This window comes from Scyliorhinus torazame, chromosome 3 (genome assembly GCF_047496885.1).
Source record: "Scyliorhinus torazame isolate Kashiwa2021f chromosome 3, sScyTor2.1, whole genome shotgun sequence".
Classification (NCBI taxonomy): domain Eukaryota; kingdom Metazoa; phylum Chordata; class Chondrichthyes; order Carcharhiniformes; family Scyliorhinidae; genus Scyliorhinus; species Scyliorhinus torazame.
The window spans coordinates 320,368,069-320,377,216 of NC_092709.1; the positions used below are offsets into that span (position 1 = coordinate 320,368,069).

The window sequence follows — 9,148 nt, forward strand, 5'->3', positions numbered from 1 at the left end:
AGGGGCTTTTCACAGTAGCTTCATACTTGTGACAATAAAAGGTTATTATTATTAATTAATTCCCCTCAGAATAAAGTGTAACATTTCATTCGCTTTCCTATTTGCTGTACCTGTAATCCAGCCTTCTGTGATGCGTGCACTCGGACAGCGAGATTGTTCAGAGCTCTGCAACCTTTCACCATTTAGATAATGCGCTCCTTTATTCATTTTCCTGCCAAAATGCACAATTTCTAATTTGCTCACACTATACTCCATTTGCCAGGTTTTTGCCGAGTTATTTAACCTGTTCATGTCCCTTTGTAGCCTCCTTACGTCCTCTTCGCAATTTACTTTCCTGCCTCTCTTTGTGTCATCAGAAAATTCAGCAACCATACCTTCAGTCCCTTCATCCAAGTCATTATGAATTGTAAAAAGGAAAGGCGCACTGATCCTAATAATTCCTCATGCGCCCTGATGTTAAAATTTATTTCGGAATTGCTCCTGTGAAATAACTTGGGATATTTTACTGTGATTAATGCAAGTCATAGTAGCAGCAGTCATACTTAGAAAGGTTTAGTTTGTTTAATCCTATTAGCACTGTTGCTTCACAGCGCCAAGGTCCCAGGTTCAATTCCCGGCTTGGGTCATTATCTGTGCGGAGTCTGCACGTTCTCCCTGTGTCTGCATGGGTTTCCTCCGGGTGCTCCAGTTTCCTTCTACAAGTCCCCAAAGACATGCTGTTAGGTGAATTGGACATTCTGAATTCTCTCTCAGTGTATCCGAACAGGCACGGAGTGTGGTGACTGGGGGCTTTTCACAATAACTTCATTGCAGTGTTAATATAAGCCTATTTTTGACAATAAAGATTGTTATTATTAGATATTAGCCAATGCCAAATATCTTTGACCATTTCTTCCTTCCTGCAGGTTTTTCATGTTAATTTAATGGAATCAAGTCCACCTCCCCCCCCCCCCCCACTAAAATTGGCCCTCCTCCAATTAAGTTTTTTTTAAATTCCAAATGATCTTTTCCCCTTTTCCATAGATATGAAATAATACTATGATCACTGTTTCCTAAATGCTCCCCCAATGACACTTGATCCACTTGAACAATCTCATTCCCCGGAACCAGGTCCGACAATGCCTCCTTCTTCAATGGACTGGTCATTCTCCTGAACACACTACAAGCACTCTTCTCCCTCTCCGTCCTTAACACAATTATTATTATCCCACTAAGATCCCATATTATCACTGTTCTATCGTTCTGACATGTCCTTGTAATTTCACTGCAACTTTGCCTCTCTATATCTTCCCCACAAGCTGGAGAATTATGATTCTATGATTCATGCCTTCAGGACATCACAAAGTGCTTCACAGCCAATTAAATACTTTTTAAAGTGTAGTCGCTGTTGTAATGAAGATTGAATATTACCTTCAGAACCTCTTTGAAGTCAGGCAGTGAGTTAGAATCATGCTGGAATTTACTGTGTGTTTTTTCCCTGTCTGTTTCTGTTCTTTTTTTTTCAAACCATTTGTTAAACAGTAGGTATTGAAGCCATCATCAGAGACACCAGCTGTGAGAGGGCTTAATGTGCGTGGCAGTGGGAGGGAGATGATTTTACACAATTTTCAAATCACAAGATTGCTGAGGCAGTCCACAATGAGCACAACTCCTCCGATGTTAGTCCAGTTCCCTCAGATTCTTCAGGCCCCAACGATGAACAAAATAATCAAGGCAGCGGGAATATATGGTAACACTAATTGATATTATTATTATATTTAGCAGAAATCTTTCAGTTTGAACATTGAATCACCCGGAGGGGAGATCATCTGCCTACAGGCAGAATGTGTTCTTAGCTCAATCAGCTGGAGCCATAACCATGTCGGTTACCTGTGGGCTGAGCAACATTAGTAATGTCCCTAAACCGGGGTGAAAAACTGGAGATACACGATGCAGGTATTCAAAGTTTTGAGAGTCTTTGAATCCATAATTCTCTTCAATCCAGAGCACTCTCTAGTTTCATACAATGTAAATAAAACTTAGAGTTGAGGTATGGGCGGCATGGTAGCACATTGGTTAGCGCTGTTGTTCCACAGTGCCAGGGTCCCAGGTTCGCTTCCCGGCTGGGTCACTGTCTGTGCGGAGTTTGCACGTTCTCCCCGTGTCTGCGTGGATTTCCTCCGGGTGCTGCGGTTTCCTCCCACAGACCAAAGATGCGCAGGATAGGTGGATTGGCCATGGTAAATTGCCCTTAGTGTCCAAAAAGGTTAAGTGGGGTTGCTACAGGGAATGGGGATGGGGTGGAGGTGTGGGCACTTAGGTAGGGTGCTCTTTCCAAGGGCCGGTGCAGACTCAATGGGCCGAATGGCCTCCTTCTGTACTGTACATTCTATGATTGTGTCATTCTATGATTCTTGGTAAGCTATTACTGGCCTTCACTGATGTGTGAGCCATGCCAGGTCCAAGAGTCCGTTCACTGAAAATCTACAGCCGGGGACCTCGGTCTGGATTCTTCGGCCCTTCTCCTCAAACTATGACCCCAAGTTCTGGTCTCCCCCACCATCGGGAGCATTCTTTTTGAATCTACCCTGTCTAATCCTGTTAGAATTTTGTAAGTTTCTATGAGATCCTCTCTCACTCTTCTAAACTCCAATGAATATAATCCTAACCGACTTAATCTCTCCTCATATGGCAGTCCCGCCATCCCAGGAATCAGTCTGGTAAACTTTGCTACACTCCCTCCATAGCAAGAACATCCTTCCTCAGATAAGGACACCAAAACTCCACACAACTCCAGGTGTGGTCTCACCAATGCCCTATACAATTACAGTAAAACATCTCTTTTCCTACACTCAAATCCTCTTTTGCCTTCTTTACTGCCTGCTGAACCTGCGTGCTTACTTTCATCGACTGATGCACGAGGACACCAAGGTATCGCTGTCTATCCACCTCTCTTAATTTACACCCATTCAAATAATAATCTGCCTTCCTATTTTTGCTACCGAAGCGGATAACCTCACATTTATCCACATTATACTGCACCTGCCATGCATATGTCCAGTCACTCAGTCTGTCCAAATCCCGCTGAAGCATCTCTGCATCCTCCTCACAGCTCACCCTCCCACCCAACTTTGTATATCTGTAAGTTTGGAGAGAATACATTTAGTCGCCTCGTCCAAATCATTAATATATAATGTGAACAGTTGAGGTCCAAGACCAGACCCCTGCGATGCCCCACTAATCACTGCCTGCCAATCGGAAAAATACCCATTTATTCCAACTTTTGCTTCCTGTCTGCTCCATCCAGCTCCAGGATATTGTTAAACTAGAAAGAGTGCAGAAGAAATTTACGAGGATGCTAAACTGGAGACCTCCTTGGCACCATGGTGGAGCGGAGGCTGGTGCTGTACCCTGGGCCAGGACAGAGGTCATCAGGCTCCATCGTTCACCTTGCCTGGGCGGAGGTGGGAGGCTCAGTCAACGGCATCAGGATGGCCTGGACTGGAGACCAGTGCAGAATAAAACTGCACAACTCCTCAGGACGGCCAGGGTGATTACCCAGCACTGAGCCCCTGGCACCAAGCACCCACATGTGACCCGGACCCCCAAACCGCCCCCGGGGGGACGGCCGAACCCCTACCCTGACCCACATGGCTGCACCCATGCCAGCCACAATGGCTGGGTGCCCTGGCCACCGTGCCATCAGATACCCAACCCCCGGGCTGCATACGTCGGGCCGACTAACACTGTTGCTGTTTGTGTTTGTACCCCCAGGACATGACCGTGCACAACCGCCAGGAAAAGACTGGAGGGGGACCGCCAGACCTGTGCCCCCTCACCATTCCCGAGCAGAGGGCACTAGACATTGTCGGCGGGCCGGAGGAGAGGGAGGTCGCCGACGCGGAGGTCGGAGACGCACCACAAAGTGAGATCCCTTGCCTGGTTGCGTGTCCCCATGACAAATATGTGCCCACCCCAACCCTCCACACACCTCACCCTGTACCCCAAACCCCCTCACCCCAACCCCCCTCCTCACCCCACACCCCAACCTGCTCACCCCACACCCCAACCCCTCTCACCCCAGCCCTCACCACCCCAAGCCTCACCCCCATCCTGCTATCTAACCATACGTGCTGACTTGTATCTTACAGGACCATCCGAGACCTCCCGCCCCCAGCCAGATCCAGTGCCGGTGCCCCCCAGCCAGCCGAGCACCGACGGGGAGAGCAGCCGGAACACCAGCTGTCTGCCCGAGATGACCCAGGACACCACGGAGTTTGGGTCAGAGGAGGACACTGATTTTCTGTCATTGCTATCTGTAACACTGTCCATCATCTTCGGGACTATCACCTCAGTTGGGCAAATTAGTGAAGAGGCTCCTGGGACACTCACTGATGCGCACCATACAGTCGTTCCAGTACAGCAGGTGGAGGTAGGAGCAGCCGCGGGGCCGGATGGTCGGAGGGCAATCTTGCCCCAGGAACTAGCTGCCGCCCAGATGGGTCCCAGGTTCCTGGAAGATCCAGTCCCAGCCACAGTGCAGGTGCAGGCAGAGACTCAAGGCCCACAAGAGGGGATGACGGCCGGCTTCCAGCACCTGCAGAGGCAGGTGGAGGAGTCCAACCGCCTGCAGGAGCAGGGGATCGTGCCAATCCAGGCTGAAACCACACGGGTGGTGTCCACGGTGGAGGCAATGGGGGCGACGGTGTCGGACATGGGTCAGCGTGTGCATGGCCTGGGGCATTCTGTGCAGGCGGGGCCTGAGGCCCAGGTCAGGGCTGCCCTCTCCAGAGCCAGCTGGAGATTGCAGCGGCGCTCCTCAGGGTGGCTGAGTCACAGCAGGCCATTGCTGAGGGATTTGGGGGGGGCCTCGGGAAATGGCTCCGCTCGCACCCCCATCCTATGGAGAAGCCCGGGGGCCATCGGGCACCCCGAGGGAGGAGGAGGTGCTGGCCCCATGCCAGTGACTCCTGCAGGGGAGGTCCCGGAACACTGCAGCACCTCGGACTCCACCCCCCCCCCCCCCCCCCCCCCCCCGCCACATCCTGTCTCTGGTGCAGCTGGTGGGCGGAGGCCAAAACAGGGCAGCACCATGCCAACTGGGACATCCGAGGAGCAGTTGGGCCCATCCAGGCCAGGCCGCCCAGGAGGCGTGCACCAACGGGGATCACAGGGCAGGAGTCACAGCAGTCCACCTCCACTCCTGCTGTACCGTCTGGGGAACCACAAAGACATAGTGGTAGGGCCCGTAAGACCAGAAAGTTAGACACCAGTTAAGTTGGCATGGGTGCAGGGCACAGTTGGGTTATAGAGGCTAGGGCACAGATTGCTATATTGTGGAGGATGCAGCAGACCACCACGATGGGGCCGACCCTGCTTGCCCCGTACTGGAGGGCCCGTCCAGAACAGTCCAAGCACCTGAAGAGCATCTTCAGGACCCTGAAGCACCTCTCAACAATGCCCCTGGTCGCACAATGGGCATCATTGTAGCGGTGCTCCGCATCGGCCTGTGGCCTGGGCATCGACATTATCAGCCACGACCGTAATGGGGAACCCCTGTCGCCCAGCAACCAGCCCCGCAGCCGGTGGGGGGTGTCCCTCGAACATGCTGGGATCCGGGATGAACGATTGTGCCAATATGAATGCGTCATCCACACTGCCCGGGTACCGGGCGCAGACGTGCAGGATCCGCATCTGGTGGTCATAGACCACCTGACCATTCATGGAGTGGTACCCCTTTCGGTTGGTGAACAGCGGCCTGTTATCCGCCGATGGCCGCCCGGCGACATGCACCCCATCGATTACCCCGCTGCCCGGGCATCCTGGTGGGAGCGGTCCACTGGGTACTGGATGTACCGGTCCGCAAGGGCATACAGGGCGTCAGTCACGGCATGGATGCACCTGTGCAGCCGATGACTGTGAGATGCCGGACAGGTCCCCACTTGGCGACTGGAAAGACCCCAGCGTGTAGAAGTTGAGGGCCACCTGGAGCGGGTGTCCTCCCCCATACCCATGCGGCCCCAGGTCTGTCATCATGTGGCAGATGTGTCTCACTGTCTCTCTACTCAGCCACAGTCTCCTCCTGCATGCCCGGTCCGGGAGGTCCTAAAGGGCATGTGGTCGCAGCATACGCGTGCCCTCATCCGATGCCTCCTTGGCACCACCTCCTCCTCCTCCCCCTCATCCTGTCGGGCGGCCGGCCCTCCAGCCTGAGCGGCTGGCACCTGTCCCTCTGCAGCTTGCTCCTCTGCAACAGCCTCCCCCTCCTCTCTGAGCCGCCCCCGCTCACACTGCCACAGGGCTGCATGCAGGGCAGCAGCCATCGCCACGGCAGGCAACATCGCTGGTTGATGACCGAACATAATTACCTGCAGGAGGTGAGTGGAAAACATGTAATCATGGCGCATATACCCGTGCACAACCAGGTACCGTGGTTTGCACAATGGCCCCGGTTGTCACCGCGCACCCTAGCCCAGCCCCCCCCCCCCCCCCCCCCCCCCCCCACCTCCGCACCACGGCCCCATCGGTGTCCCTGGTCCCGGTGCCTGTCCCTGCTGCCAGGGCCACCATTTGATGGCACAGCCCTCACAGGGTCCGTCGGTGTGGCCCTGGTTGGTGTCAGCGGTTGAGTGGAATGGCCGGGGAGGGGGGCAGGCGCCCACTCATACGGCCGTTTTCTGTGCGTCCATCCAGGGGCCAGGGTGGGCGGCCAGCAAGATGGCCACCGTAATGGCGCTCGGGAGCTCCGCGGCCGCTCGGGCTGTCCCCCCCCACTTTTGTCGCCCCCCACCGGCCCTGGCAGGCACCCCGCCCCCCCGGCCCTAGCAGCCCCCCCCCCCACACACACAGAAAGCGTGGCCGGTGTCCGATACTGGAGCCTACAGTCCTACCTCCTCTCGCAGCCGCCTAAGCCAGTTCACCAGCTTCACGATTTTTTACAGCACATTAGAATCACGGCATCCAGAAATCGGCCCATCCGAGGCGCAGAATCGCTGAGGCCCCGGAAAATCAGTTGTCAGGCAGATAATTAGATGCATACTGTACTTCCGGGCTGCGCGGTGGGCGCTGCAATTTCATGGAGTTGGGGGGTCTGGAGAATGCCGAATCTGCGCGAAATCGGCATCAAGCCCGATTTCGGCATCGGAGCCAATTCTCCGGCCGATCGCGTTTCTGATTTCGGCGTGATGTCACGGGGAATCCAGCCCAAGGTCTGGCAAATGTTTGTCTGAAGCTGAGCTTTCATACTTAATGTTTCTGACATGCTTTGCATCCTCCGGAATTCATGCCTGATGTCCTTCATCCCAAGCTTTAAAGGACTTATTGAATCAATGATGCATTTTGTTGTCATTAATGGTTAATGAATTACTTCAATGGCTTCAGCTGATCCATTTGTATTACCAATTTAACAATTTCGAGCAGAACCAGACATCATAGCGAGGACTGCATCAATGATTGATTGATTTTAATTAATTAACTGCTGGCAATTTCCCTCAAAGGTGATTGTGTGGAATGGTGGAACTGTGTTTGTTCTTCAGTCAACATTCACCTTGATTTCTGTCATTTTTTTAGTTCAATCCTTCTGGTGTCCAAGCCAAAAACAGTGGCAGCCTATGAAACTGGAGGGCTCCTTTCACAGAAGGGGTCCTGAGTCCATGCATAGAACAGCAAAGTGACGGGATGGTAGCAATGATGCTACTAGTGGTGGGCGGATGGTTGAAATTCCTTGAGGTCCTGTTTTAGGGTCTGAAATGGGTGTCTTGCATGCGAGGTGCCTCATCGCCCACACAACCTGGAGGCTGCCAGCGTGACCTGACACCGCACCCTGAACCTCACAAGCATAAATCGAGCTAAGAGGAAGGAAGAAACATTGTTAAATTGTAAATACATCAAAAAAAATATATGAACCGAGTACAGAGCAACCATGCCAACACTGGGCTTGTTCAATTAGAGATGGTCATACACTGTGAAAGGTTAAACTGTGCAAACCTCTGCACAGTTAATACCACGTCTTTTTGAAGGGCGCTGTGTGGGAGGAAATGTGCTCAATAATCTGCTATTGTACACAGTACTTGTGTACAATAGGTAAGCAGTGCAGGGAAGTGAAAAGGGAGATTGATGCAAGGGAAGCTATTCATCAGTAAGAGAGAAAAAAAGAGTTCCCAAAATCAAGAGGACAAAATTGAGTGTAAGAGGAAGAAAGAAGGTGAGCCAAAATAAACAATTGACTCTGGATTGCTCGTGATAATCAAATTGTGTTTGTTAAAAAGCAGAAGTGAGAATGGTATTGATTTGGTACTTCAAACACAAATTGAATTTCACTTTGTTAGCTCGAGGTAGAAAAAGAGAATCCGGTGCAACTTTGTCAATTAAAAAGTATTTACAGCACTGAAAACAGACCATTCATCCCAGCCATTTCCATCTTGCTATTTATGCTCCATAAAAGCCTCTTAATAGCCATCTTCGTCTAACCCCAGCACCCCAGCAACGTATCCTTCTATCCTTTTCTCCCTCGTGTCCTGATCTTGTACACTAATGGTGTTTACCATAATCCAGTCCTTGTGGTAGCAAGCTCCACATGCAATGCTCTATTTGGGTAAATACATTTCTCCTGATTATCTTTTACATTTATTAGTTAATGGGGGATATTTTCCAGCCATTCTCGCCAGCGGGATCTTCCGGTGTCGCCAGCGGCAAACCCCCACCACGGGTTTCCTGGTAGCGGGAGATGGATTCAATGGGAAATCCCATTGACAGTGGTGGAACCAGACGATACCGCCACCGAACAATGACGGGTCACCTTTAAACTCCCTCCCAGCATGTGAATCAATGATCTGTAAGAATAAGGTGAACGTCTTCTCTTTAATGTGGTGGAAACCTTTCAAGCGCTTTTTTTCACAGTCAATATCATTGCCCTTTCACTTTTTCAAGCCTCTGTGCATGCTTAGAATTCTAAAAGCTTTGAACTACATTGGTTACATGCAATTTCACAATCCGTTGCCTTTTACAAGCATCGTGATTGACAGGTCCAGGCAATTGCAAAGCAAGGCTTACCGTTGTTTATTTACATAGCTCTCGAGGGATCCATTAACTCTGAAGTACTTCCTCTTTTGAGCAGGTGTTCTTTCTAACTGCGTTTTTTTTTAAAGAGGTTGTCTCTTTGTTCAGAAGA

At 51.4% G+C, this 9,148-nt stretch overlaps 1 long non-coding RNA gene across 1 annotated transcript in view; it reads right to left on the reverse strand.

Annotated features, from left to right (window-relative positions):
- The window catches only part of LOC140409630 (uncharacterized), a 52,369-nt gene extending 45,364 nt beyond the window's left edge, over window positions 1-7,005 (reverse strand). Inside the window, exon 1 of the long non-coding RNA XR_011940446.1 lies at window positions 6,870-7,005. This is a non-coding gene — a long non-coding RNA (uncharacterized lncRNA). The remainder of the gene's footprint in view (window positions 1-6,869) is intronic.
- Between the last annotated feature and the right edge of the window lie 2,143 nt (window positions 7,006-9,148).